Genomic DNA, 14,002 nt, shown 5'->3' on the forward strand with positions numbered 1-14,002 from the left:
TCCATAAAACCCAGGGAAAAGCTGGGTCAGCAGCAGAGCCTGCAGCCAGGACGTGTTCCCTGAGGAGTTCATGGAGCACAGCTCCCCTGGCACAGAGGGGATGCTCCTGTGCTCGTGGGGCTTCAGCAGCCGCGAGGTCTGAGTGTGGGACAGCAGGGGAATGACCCCGGTTGTGTTCAGGGATCCACGAGGAGGAAAAGAGGAGAAACTTCTTACCTTGGAGTGGATCTTTCCAGTGGCTTCAGTGGTTAATGAGATTTTATGTATTTTTGCATTTTTTTTTACTGCTGCCTGGTGGCCTTTCTTTAAATACTGGCCTCAGACAGGATCTAATTATTGCAGAGCAAAATAATTAATGATATTGTAATGTGGGCATGAACACTCAACAGGATGGGGAAGATTCCCTTCTCTTCTGACTCTGGGACTCACCTGGAACACATTTGGGAATATTCCTGGAGGTGGTGACACCAAGGTGCAGAACCTGCTGTAACAGTTCCAAGAATATACACGAGAGAGCTGTTTTAATTATGTCACAAATGAGCATCAGAAATGTAAGCAGTTCACATTTAAAGGGAGAAATAAGAGAAAGCCAAAGTTAAAAATTCATGCCCCTCAGCTCTGCTCTGTGCTCAAACTCGTGGAAGGCACCAAAAGAGGAATTTTTGGTAAAAGGTATTAAAAGGAGCTGGATGAAAAGCCCAAAGCCTTTGTAACTGTGCTGGCAGCACCTGCAAAGTCTTTCTGTTGAGGAAGTGTCACTGAAAAGAAGGTTTTTTTTAAGAACACAAAATCTTTTGCTGACATTTAGACAAGTAAATAATTCCAGAGCAAATTAATCACCCTGCAGAACTTGTTTTTAAGGTGAGGTGGGTTATCACAGCTCAAGAGTTCCTGCTCAGGGACCCTGGGGGGGTTGTGAATTCCAGCTCAAACACTGAGCTTTGGTTCCTTCCATGCTGTTGATCTTTGATGTCACAACAAAACCCCACAAACACAATAATTTCTTGTAAATACAGGTTTTTAAAAGCCTCCTGAACACTGAAAAGGAATTCAGTTCCCTGAATTCTCTTGCATGTGAAACATCTCTTTGGCCAAACCTCTGGGCATCCACTTTTATCAGCAAAATGGGGGCAGGAAGTGGAACCATGATTTCATTTTGTTGTTCTCCAGTTCCCCAGCACAAGAGGAAGGATAAATTCTTCATTCAAAATATCTAAATATTTTAATTCAATAAGAGATATTGAATGGATTATATTTGCATTTTTTTCATTGAAAACAATTCCTCAATATTTCCAGAAATTTTTCAAAAAGGGTTTTTTTCAGTTCTCAAATCACACTTGGTAATTTTATTCTGAATATGCTTAGGGTCAAATCAGAAATCCCTTCTGTGTGGGGGCTACCAAGTGATTGTTTTTCTTCAAAACACTTTTTATAGTTCCCTCCCCAACCCAGGAGTGTGTCAGCAGTTTAAATTGACTTGATTTGTTTTCTCCTCAGTTTTTCCTGTATTTTGCAGTGAATCAACAGCTCTATTCATAGAGCTCATCAAATATCTGCTGCTGTCTCTCCAAAAAAATACAGATATCTAGCTGACAAGCCTTTCTGCAGGAGTAGGGATCTCTGCCAAGAAATTCAGGGGAGACACTGCTTGTGTTGGAAACCCCATCCTTGGCTTTTAGCACAAATTGAGCTCATTTTTTGTTTTTGCTTCAGCTGGATGTCTTCGGTGTTCCTGATCTGTGTGGGCAGCTTGGAGCAGGTCACATCTCAGTTTGAGATAATTTTTAAGGGGGTTTAGGCATGAACTAAATTGCGTTTTCCAGGGATGAAACACTGCTGTTGGATTTCCCTGTCAGGGATGAAATTTTATGTCCATGTCTCTTCCTGCAGTCAACTCAAACAAAATCTACCAGCAATAATTTAGGATCACAGAATCCCAGCACGGTTTGGTTTGGAAAAGGCCTTGAAGATAACCCAGCCCCACCCCTGCCATGGCAGTGACACCTTCCACTGTCCCGGCTGCTCCAAGCTCCATCCAACCCAGCCTTGGACACTCCCAGGGATGGGGCAACCACAGCTTCTCTGCAAAGCCCATTCCAGGGCCTCCCCACCCTGACAGCCGGGAATTCCTTCCCATTATCCCAGCTGACCTTGCCCTCTGGCAGAGGGAAGCCATTCCCCCTTGTCCTGTCACTCCTGGGCAGCTCAGACTGGAAATTCCTGTTTCCCTGTTTGCACAAATTTTTTTTTTTTTTTTTCAAGCAGAGACTCAGATTTAGGGGCTGTTCCTGAATGGGGGGGGCAGAACTTTCATGATGGGAGAGAAAGGAGAGGGATTTGTGGCAATATTTTATTCTCACCACGTTCCCATCACGCTGTGGGAATGACGGATACGTCACAGTCTGCCAGGATCCCACAGTGGCACTGGATGATGAATCAAGGAGAGCATCTCAGGCATGATTTGGTGCCTAAGAGCTCTTTGCAAGGCTCCAAGTGAGATCCACGGGACAGCTGGATGTTGTCCCTGGCAATCTGCATTGCTGGAGCCTCAGGATGAGTCACGCCCAGGGATGGGACAGTGGTGACATCCATGGAATGACTGCCCTGGCTTTGCCTGGAAACGGGGTCAGAGCCACCTGGGCACCCATGGTGATCAGCAAGGCTTTAAACAGCCCTAAAGTCGAGCTCTGGTGCAATCCTCCCTTCGCAGGATGTTTTTAATTTGGCTTCACACAACATATCCACCCCTCTGGGCTCCGTGACCTGGATCAACTTCTGCTCCTCTAAAAAGGGCTTTGTTTTAATGATTTTGTCAATCCATGTGCACAACAACATCTCCGTGAAGTCTCTGATAACCTTTCATTCAGAATACAACGTTTTCCAGGCTGGGTTAACACTGAGAGGCAAAAGAATTGACTGTTCAAGCCCAGCAAATGGGTCAAGCTGAACTTTGCTGTATCAAATACACCTGAAGGAGAGTTTTCCCTCGTGTTTGCAGTGGCACAGAGCCATTTGTGATGAGGAGCTGTTTCACAGCTCAAATGTTCTGTCTGGCTCGCAGGAGTCTGTCTCCAAGACAGATCCTGTGCCACTTGGTTTTATGGGAGAGGGAGGCTCCAGGAAAAGCCCAGTATTTTTTATTCTTCACAAAATTATGGTGGCTGAGTGATATAATTTCCCTCATGTTCCTCAACAGTGAATCCTATTTCCCAAATATTAGCACAGCAATAAACCTGAGACCCATAGAAAGCTTTGGAGCCACCAGCCAATGATGAGTGGACTGGAGGTGACTTCCAGATGGAATCGTGGGCAGAAAGCACCAAACACAGGAGAAGCCAATGTCATAAATCACAATTACTAACTGGCATCATTATTTGGGCCACAAAGATCAATTTTTATTTGTCTTTATTTTTTAACAGAAATATGAATCAAACATGAAGTGGGAAAACTGGAAGAGTTGTTTCTAAGTTTGGTTTTCAAGAGTGGTTTTCAAGGGCAATCCTCTTCCTGTCTTTGGGTGACACGGTGGAAACCTTTGCTCCTTTTTGTCCCCAAGTCATATCCTTCAGAGGGTGGGTATTTCTGCATTTAATTCTGATGTGATGCAAATGGGAAGATAATAATTGTGTCAGTGCCTCTCTGAGGTGAGGGTACAAAAGCTTTCCATGGCTTTCCACAGTAGGATGGCATAACTGCAATAAAACTCTGTTTTACTCACTGCTTTACACTCAGCTCAACTCTAAACCAGCTCCTTTTTAAATCATTTACTCATTTTCTTTTTATATGGAGCCTGACAGGCTTCAGAATAACTGAAGTGGAGAATATTGGGAAGAGAGGAGCAGGGAAGATAAACAATCTTGAGAGCAGCCTACAAATGCAGCTCGCTCAGTGCTGGAACAGGAACATTCAGGCACTTTTTCCAAAAGAAGCAATTAGCACTTTTTAAATAGCTGTATTATGTGGCTGCAAAAACTCCTTGTGTTCACTGCCATGAGGAATGGATGAGGTTTATTCACCACAACAAAAAGGATTTTATTGAAAACAGAGAACAGATAGGAGACCTGAAACCCAAACTTTTGCTGGGAGTGAGTGGCTGTATAATCCGAGTGGAGCAAGGTTGGTTAAGGTGGGCAGCAAATATCCATTGGTTTCATACAGGAATTTTTTGAAGTTTCCATGGTTCCTGCCCTGCATCCTCAGAGCTGAAATGTTTTCTGGTTTACTATTTCAATACAGAATGCCAGGATGGTTTGGGTTGGAAGGGGCCTTAAATCCCATCCTGTCCTACCCACCTTCCAATATCCCAGGCTGCTCCAAACCCCTTCCAGCCTGGCCTTGGATGCTTCCAGGGATCCAGGGGCAGCCACAGCTGCTCTGGGCAACCTGTGCCAGGGTCTCCCACCCTCACAGGGAAGATTTGGTGCCTGAAAACCATCCACAGCACAGGAAGACCATGAAATTCCTGGCCCAGGTTGGGTTTGGATTCAGCTCTGTCCACAACAGCTGCAGGAGATCCAAATCCCAGCCGGGGTGACTGGAGGGACCGTGGGGCTCATCCAGTCCAGCATCCCACGAGCCCAGGGCAGCTGGGGCTCTGCTCAGCCAAGTGCTAACAACCCTCCGGGATGGAGAGCTCAGTCTCTGGGAAATCATCCCTCAGGGCAGTCTGTTAAAGGAAGTTCTATTAAATTTGGTGGATATTTGGGAAACTGAAGTGCAGGTTGGCTGTAACTTGGGACCTGCAACACTTCCTCTAATTTTGCTCCATGTTCTTGAATTTTAACCATGCCTTGTCAACGTTCAGAAATGTAAATAGGGACTGGAGCAGATGTGCCTCAGTCTAGGACAGAAAATCAGTATTTTGTCCTTTTGTCTCCGAGCTGTTGAGGAAGCTCTGGGAGAGGATTGTGGACGTGACCCAGCAGATCTGCTCTGCTGTGGAACATGGGCCCTCTCTCTTGTGCTGCCTCAGAATAGAGTTTAAAAGAAATAATTCTTATTTCCATACTGAGTCATTGCTGGCACTTTGTTGAGTGAATTTCATTTCAGCTGGTGGTGAATTGGGGACAGGTGCAGAGGATCAGCTTTTTGTTCTCCTGGCAGATGCAAGGAGGGGGGAGAGCAACGTGGTTCTCCTCCATAAAGCAGCCACAGAATAATGGTAAATTAAGACTAAAGCATTTCTGATGAATAAAGACAGAAGCACAAAGTTTCAGAAGAAAATGTGATCTACAAAAAAACTGAAGTTTCCAAACTTGCAAAATATGAGTTTGTTATAAAGCCAGATATTTCTCATTTGTTTCAGTGGCTTTGAACATCTCATGGAATCATTTAGGTTGGCAATAACCCAGCTGGAGGAGCAGAAGGGGGTGAAGTCACCCAGCCCAGGACAGGCCCCAGGCAGGTGGGAGGTGTTACAACAGGTACAGACCTCAGAGCCTGACCTTGGACCCAGCCCTTGGGTCCTGGCACCACAGACATTTCTCACCAATTCACTGCAATCTGGTTTTTGTACTTATGTCATTCCTAAAAGTCTTTTGGGCCTTTTGTTTTATTATTTAAATGATTCTTTCTCAGTTAGAAAAGGCTACAATAAAAGTCTTCAACGATTTCAAAGCTCTATCTTGAGAAAAGTGATGCAATTAATAAAATTAACTATGAAATACTTGATTAACTGATTGAATTTGGTTTCTAAACGCTGGTAAAGCTACAGGATACTTTTCACTGTGGGACAGTGAGCCCTCCTGGCTTTGGGACAGCCAGTTTTGGGGCAGGCTGATGTCCAAGCACAGCCTTTGGAGAGAAAGAAAACCCGAGCGGTGATTTCAGCAGGGTGATTTCAGTACACAACCTGCATCCATTTATCCTTCCAGGGATCAACTCTGCGCTGTAATTCCACCCCAGTTTGGCAGTTTCATGATTTCTCATGGTTTCATGGCTTTCCCAGCCTGTGACAGAGCTCCTGTCCCGAGCACAGGCAGCACAAGCAGCCCCAGAGATGCTGCTCAGGCTCCTCCAGTCTGCCGCGGGTCGCAGGGACTTGTGCCTCCAGCGGGGGGGACACAAGGAATTATTTCTGTGGGGGGTCACACGGGAGCAGCCGGATCCCTGCGGAAAGCTCGGAATGCCTCAGTTAGACAGTCCCGAGCTGCAGGAGGGCAGCGACTGCCACGGGGGATGCTGCAGCGGGGGGATGCTGCAGGAGTGGGGGGGATGCTGCAGGAGGAAGGGGGGATGCTGCAGGAATGGGGGGGATGCTGCAGGAATGGGGGGGATGCTGCAGGAGTAGGGGGGATGCTGCAGGAGGAAGGGGGGATGCTGCAGGAGGAAGGGGGGATGCTGCAGGGGCAGGGGGGATGCTGCAGGAGGAAGGGGAGATGCTGCAGGAGCAGGGGGGATGCTGCAGGAGTAGGGGGGATGCTGCAGGAGGAAGGGGGGATGCTGCAGGAGTGGGGGGGGATGCTGCAGGAGTGGAGATGCTGCAGGGGCAGGGGGGATGCTGCAGCCCAGCCTCTCCCCTCCCTGTGCCCATGGCCCCGGGCCCGAGGGCTCTGCTGCCGGCGGGAGACACCCGGGCAGGCCTGAGGATGCGTTTTTTGGAGGAGGAAAATCGCCGGGGATCGGAAGGAAGCGATGCCCGGGGGTGGTTTGCTCAGGGCTGAGCTCCCGGCCCCGGAGCTCGGCTGCCCCATCCCTGTCCCACCCAGCGTGTCCAGGGGGCTGCAGCCACCCCCGAGCCGGCAGCAGCGACACCCCGTGCCAATTAACACCTGTAATTAACCCGCGGGCACCCCGGCCGTGCCCCTGCCCGAGCGGAGCCTCCCCACCAGCCCCAGCCTAATTAAAGGCCTTGATGGGTACTAATGGCTGCACTAATTAAATGCTGCTGCTTATCATTAAATAATGAGGCTCATTAGCATAGGCTGCGCAGTGGCTGAGCCCAGGAAAGCTGGGAGTTCCCTGCTCCAGAACTGGATGATCCACGGGTTTCCCCCAGCACGTCAAAGCATTTTGGCTCGTTTAGCCAAAAAGAATTTTAAATCGGGAACATTTGGACAGGCAGTGGGGGGAAACATCCATCTGCGTGCTGGTTTGGGTCACTATTGATCCCTCCAGTGTTCCAGAGGCGCCGGGAAAATCTGATATGGATCACGTTCCCAAAGGGAACATTTTTGCATGTGTACAAAGCCGAATTGATTACAAGAGTGCAGCCAGCGCTGTGAGAAATCTCAGCTGGTTGTTTTGCTGGTGCACCACAGAACAATGTTTTTTGTGTCATTTCTGCACCATAATTCTCAAATTTCCTGAACTAAGCAGAATATTAAAGAGCAGACTTTTAAAGACTCATATCCACTGAAATAGTCACAATATAAAATCTTAACACATCCCAAACACTAATTTAAAGCATCCCAGCCATTGGGTAAAAATAAAAACTGGGAAAAACAACCCCAAAACACACAGCAGGGCTGAAAATCCAACTTGTTTTCACCACTGAGATAACCCTGGTGAATCAGAGAGTCCTTTTAAATCCTCATTTTATATAATTTATTATCAGAGGGGCCAGCTGGGATCATTGTGGCTAAAGATTACCAACATTTCCATTACCATCACTTTATAGCTTGGCCATAAACATCCCTCAGAACTGGGATGGTCCAAGGCTTTGCTTAGGAAGAAATTTTTACCTTCAAAACTTTGAGTGACTTAGGAACCATTAAGGAAGGCAAAAGGAAAATAAAAAGGTTAATTTTCCTCATGGTAGATATTTTTTCCAGCCTTCATAACATGGAGGTCTGATTGTAATGGATACTGCTCCTTCCTATTGGCTTGTTTACTTGGAAAATAGCTTTGTATCAGGAGCAAAACGGGGCAAAAATGGGATTTTTTTGGTGGTAGGTTTGTTTCTGGGATGGGGTTTGTGCTAAAGGGCAGAGTTGGGAATTACCCTGGGTGTGATGTTTTCCCCTCTCCATTAACAATGGAAAAAAAGCTGGGATATAGTGCTGTGACACTGCACTGAAAGAGGGAAAACTGGGAGTGCTGAGAACTGGAGCAAATGCCCTTTTGCTGGATACAATGGCATCGCTTTATTCATAAAATGGCAAATCATTTCCACGCTGGAAAGCGTTCTGCTTTTTCCTAGCAGGGAAACAATGGGCACAATTCACGCAGACACCAAGGAAAACACGTTTGGAGCAGAGGGAGCTGCAGAGCTCCCTGCGAGTGGGGCAAACTCTCCTTTATCCCACCTCCAGCCCAGAGCTCCCTCGGGGATCATTCCTGGATCAATAGGGTAAAGCCTCCTCATCACTTCGTGCCACTGGGGCAAGTAAAGCTTATTTCCAGCTCCAAACCACCTTTGTGCCGTGCTGTCCAAGAGGGAGGAGCTCCCTGGGACCTGCTGGGTTTGGAGTTCTTTCCTGTTGGATTGTTATCAGTGTTATCTCCATGTGAGCATCAGACAAGGGGTTTGACCCTGAGCTGTTTATTTCCCATTAGGGGAGCCCCTAAAGGAGATTAGAGGCCAGCTCAAAGTGCACAAATCATTCCTCCTGCTACTGAGAGCCAGGAAAACAAGAGAAAAGAATTTTATTCATCCCTTACCAAGCATTTCCAGGTCCTGGGGTGATCTATGTCAGGCTAATATTCAGGAAATATTCATCCACATTAACACATGGACAATGCCAGGATGCCCAGGAAAATCCCCACTCCTGGGACCTCACCAAGAAAACAAAAATATTAGAATTAGAATTAAAACTAAAATTAAAATTAAAATATTAAAATGAAAATAAAAGTTAAAATTAAAATGAAAATGGGTGTTATTGCTGGCAGGGAAGGAGTTAAAGTGTTAAATAAGCCTGACAAAGGATGCAGGGCTGCAGCACATCCAGGGATTCACATCTGTAAGAGCTCAGATGGGACATGAGATTTGTGAGAATCAGTGGCGTGGCACCCATGAATCTACAATAAAATATAATATTTCATAAATAAAAATATCTTCTACCCAGCATTGCTCACAGCCACAATGTCCCACCTGAAATTTTTCCTTCTGAGCAGATTTTTGGGAAGACTGGGAAGAAGGGTTGTGGTGCAAAATTACATTGATTTCTTATTTTAAATAGACTTTCCTGGGGTTTTGTCTCAGTGTGAGTGTGTGGGTTTTATTCTTTCATTAAATAAAAACCTAATGAAAATAAGGATCTATAAAGTTGGAGGGTAGGAATGACTCCACTGCCTCTGGAGAGAGGCCATTAGCTCTGTCTGAGGTATTTTATTACTGAGAGCTGCAAAACCACTCCTTTGCTTGAAAAAAAACAGCTACATTTTAGTTTGGTAGCATTTGGGGGAGGACTCTGATTAACTGAGAGTCGATTTTCTACATTTTCTCTACAATTCAAAAGGCAGAAAACACAAATTCAAATGATATCCAAATGAAATTCAAACCTGAAAAAGGCTCTTTTTGCTGACACAGAAACAGCCTGAATCACCCACGTACAGGAGCTCTCCTCTTAATGTGTTTTTCCCAAGATTTGGCAAAAACCAGAGTTCTAAAAGGTTTTCCTTTATCCACACATGACATTCCTGCATCCTGGTAAAATCTGCTCGGAGCCATGGGACCCCAGGAGCTGAGGATGCACAAGAGGCACCAAACACCTGAGTGTGAAAATAATCAGGCAGAAAAACCACAGGAGTCAGGATCACTCTGGCTGCTGTTCTCCTGGGTATCCAGAGGGCTCAGGGAGTTCAGGAGGAAATTCCACAGGAAGTTTGGTGCCAGGTTTTGCCTGTGCTCCCTTTTATGGAGCACACAGAATATTCGTGGATTCATTATTTCCACCTCTCCTTCCCCCAGGAGCCAACACGAAACTTCATTATTTTTTTTTAATTTAACTCACTAGAAATACTGAAAATTGCTTTGAGCAGTTAATGTACCTAAAATACAACAAGCAAGCTCTGCTGTACATAAGACAAAAAATTCCTGCTCTGGTCCAGTTCTCTGTGTGCCCAGTAAAATGGTGGAATATGGAATACCAGGCTTAAACCCCCCTTCATTATGGAATAAGAGTTTTAAGAAGCCTTGTTCTGTACCAAAATATTAAAAACTGACAGGGGAAATATTAAATTCTGCAGCAGTTTTATCTCTTTTCCAGCTCCAGGTTCCAAATGAGTGTGCAGATCCCAGGATCATCCTGGTCCTGGAGATGAGTGGGATGGATCCAGTGGTCGACACCCTGCTGGTGTCTGCTGCATCCCTCGCCATCAGCAGGGATGCTGCTCTGCCTGGCAGGTTTTTTGATCCATAATTGGATCAAAAGTGGGTGTTAAAAGGAATATTTCAGGCTGGTGAAGCCACGGCCCTGGGTGGCTTGGAAGAGATAAAAAGGACAGTTTGAGGAATTGAGGAATTAATTGAGGAATTCCCAATTAGAGGGTCAGCAGAGCTGCATGGAAAAGAGGGAGGACAGGGAAGAGGCTGAGGTTACAGAGCAGGAATGCTCTGAGTAATCCAGCAATCAGGGATGCTGGGCTGCAACACCAGGAGTGGATGGCAGCAATTTTTCCATAAGGATAGGGACAGGACTGCCCAGGGACAGCACAGCCCTGGCTGGATCACATTTCACAGCAGGGAAAACTGTGCAGATGGAAAGAAAGACGTGGCTCATGGAGGTGGTTTGTGAATATTTACATTTATGTGCTTTAGAAAGTCCCATCCCAGCAGAAGCAGGCACGGGGCTGCAGCCTCAGCCCTCCAAGGTGGGAGCTGAAGTGGGGACAGAAGTGCCACTCCTGAGAGCCAAACAGAAAATTCCCAGCTTTGGAAACACTCGGGAAAGGCTTGGGGCAGGCTGGCTGCTCCCACCCCCAGAGCTCACTGCCAGGCTGGAGCTGCTCCTGCTCCAGCCCATCTGTGGGGATTTTATCACCGTAACTTCAAATGAGTTGGATTTCTCCTGAATCAATCCCCAATTAATTACCTCGGATGAACATTGTACAAAGGACCAATTTTTATCTCTTTCCCTGCCCGTGTGACTGATTCACTGGTAATGGAAATCTTTGCCTTCAGGCAGAGGAACAATGGCAGCCAGGTCTTCTGCTGCCCATAAAAGCCAGAAAAACTCAGAGATATTGCTCTCTTTTTCCCATTTTCCATTTTTTATAGACATCTGCATCCAATCAATCGTAACAAATGTCTTCTCTAAGCTCCTTGTATATTTTTTAAAGGTCTGACTGGTGCAACTCCTGAAGGAAGCAATGGGAATATGGCTGTAAATGGGCAATTAGCAGGAAGCAACACTCATTTATGATTTTTTAATAATTTCTATGAAATGTTACGAGTCATTTTACTGAAACCTGCTTATTTGTCTTGCACTGACCTCACTAGAAACACTCATCTTGCTAAATTGACCAGCAAGCCACATTTACTGGAGTCATTTAAACTGGGAAATATCAAGTGACTTATGAAATGCAGAAGCTGGAGCAGAGGATTCACATTTGCAGAATCTCCTCTTCCTGCCACTGGTTAAACCCAGCCACTTCAATGGCAGCAGACTGTGAGTCATAATCCTGCAGGAAACAGAGAACATCCATCCAAAGTCTGGAATATTTGTGGTGTCAGGAGGGAGCACCAGGACTCAGCCCCTGGAGAAGGAAGGCTGAGGACCCTCCAAGGGTCTCCAGCCTGCAGGACTTTTCCCACCAAGTGAAAGGAGCTCACCTGCAGGATGCAGAATCCATGGAGAATCTTTTTCTCCCCTGTTTTCCTGAGAGAAGTCTCTCAGCTGTGCCATGCAGTGGATTTTATCAATTGATGGAGCCATTTTCCCTGAGAACAAACCCTTCTCCCCACGCTGGGATGAGCCCAGGAGATGGGCTGGGTTTTGGTGGCACAGGAGCGTGTTTGGGTTTGCTCTTTCCTCCTCCCTCAGCTCTTCCTGGTTCTCCTTTCTCCTCCTGACTCATGAATAATGGAGCTGTACAGAACAGCCAGAATCTACCCAGATCCTCTTACAAAAGGAGGTATTCTCCACTGGAAAAACCAGCGTAATTGCAGTTCCATTTTATTATTTGATCTCTCTGTTGTTTATAGTGTAAATAAGGAAGACTGGGATTTGGGAGCTGCCTCCCAAAACCTCTGTTAAAAAGGAAGTCAGGTTATTTTGCTTGGCTGCTATAAATACTTCATGAAAATGTCTACTCTGTCAAAGAGAATGTGAATTTGCTGAGTGTTGAAAGGAGCTGCAGAAATGCACATTAAAGATTCACAACCCAGCCCAGGCTTCATTCAGGAGAGGCTTTCTCATGATTTTTTCAGTTGATGGGATCCTTCACAGACATGAGAATATTTGTATCTTCCTTTGACTAAAAAGCTGCTTTAAAGCACAGCTTGATGGTCTTATTCAAACAGAGACAACATTCAAAGCTGGCAATTAAGGACTCAGGGTTTTGGCCAAGGCATCACATCCCCACTGCTGAAATATTCAGTGCTTGGTGCTGGCACTGGGTCTGGCTCTTTGGTGAGGAGCAAACTCTGGGTTTGAGCTCTGCAGGTCACCTCAGGTGCCTTGTGACAGGGCCACCCTGAGCTTCTCCATGTCCTCCTCACTGGATCCAAATTAAACAGCCCAGAAATCACAGAATCCCAGGATTTTTGTATTGTTTTCCACTCTGTTGGTTGTGGGGATATGTGAAGTGAATCAGCCAAATGGTCCATGAGATTTTGACTTGTATTCCAGCTATTTGGGTTGGACAGAGCTTGGAGCAACCTGGGATAGTGGAAGGTGTCCCTGCCCATGGCAGGGAACAGAATGAGATGAGCTTCAAGGCTCCTTCCAGCCCAAACCATTCTGGGACTCTGTGAGTCTCTCTTAGGCATTTCCAAGTGGATATTTTTCAGTTTTTCAGTTGCCAAGCCCAGCAAGTCCTGCACATGTAACACAACACCTGCATATCCCAGTTAAATCCTGAATTCTATTTGTTCTTTGAGTACTTGTCCAGAGCTGGATCTGATTCCAACCTGCTGACTGGTTTCCCTAACAAACCATGATTTATTTGAGTGGATCCTGCAATCCATTCTCAGGGCAGCGCCTCTCCCTGCAGTCATTTGGGCTGTTCTGTGTCTTACTGTGCTTCCATTCTTTTTGAAAGAAAATGAAATCTCCCACATGGATTAGCATAATTTCTTGTGAGAGTGACTGTGCTAAAGCCATTGACTAACACAGTTTGCAAACCAGAATATTTTTCAGGGAGATGAGTTCCTTCTGGGCAGATATGCAAATGCAGTCTTCTTTTTATTCAAATATCTGAGGAATTATTTGTGGGAAATTAGTTTGTGATTGTTCCTGAATCAGTATAAAAAGCACTTGGACACTGCCTGCATATTAAGAGCAGTTATTTATAACACTTAATAACTCAACTCAGCAAAGGTCACAAGGGATAAATGGTGCTCCTGGATTCAGGCAAACATAATTCATTAAGGATTAACATCTGTCTGGTAATAGAAAAACACAAAGGAGCTGCTTGGCCTTCACTAATTTCTCTAAGATCAACATCCTTTATGGTTTGGGGATATTTTATCTATTTTCTGTGCAGTACAGATCCAAGGAGATATTGATTGGGATGCTCTAAGGTGAAGCCCTGGGTGTTTATGGAGCATCAGGGGTTGAAAGGTGCTAAAGAACAAACCCTCAGCTCTGGCACTGCTAAAATTGGCAGCCTGAGGCAGTCCAGGATCCAGAAAAGGAAGGTGACCTCTTCCCAGGGTACCTTGGGCTGAAACCACCTCAGCAGGAGCTTTTACCATCCCCAGACAGCTCAGGGTAATCCAAAGCAGCCCAGAAATGAGGAGAGCTCCCAAAGAGGGTGGAACAACCAGGAGTGGAGCTGGAGTGGTGCCTCTGCCAAGCGTGCTCCTGCCCTGACACAGAGATCCAAGAGCTCTTGGAGGGGAGGGAAAGGGCTTGGAGAGGAGCTGAGCTGGTGCCAGGGTGACCCAGGGAAGGGAGAT

The sequence above is a fragment of the Passer domesticus genome, chromosome 7, assembly GCF_036417665.1.
Source record: "Passer domesticus isolate bPasDom1 chromosome 7, bPasDom1.hap1, whole genome shotgun sequence".
Lineage (NCBI taxonomy): Eukaryota > Metazoa > Chordata > Aves > Passeriformes > Passeridae > Passer > Passer domesticus.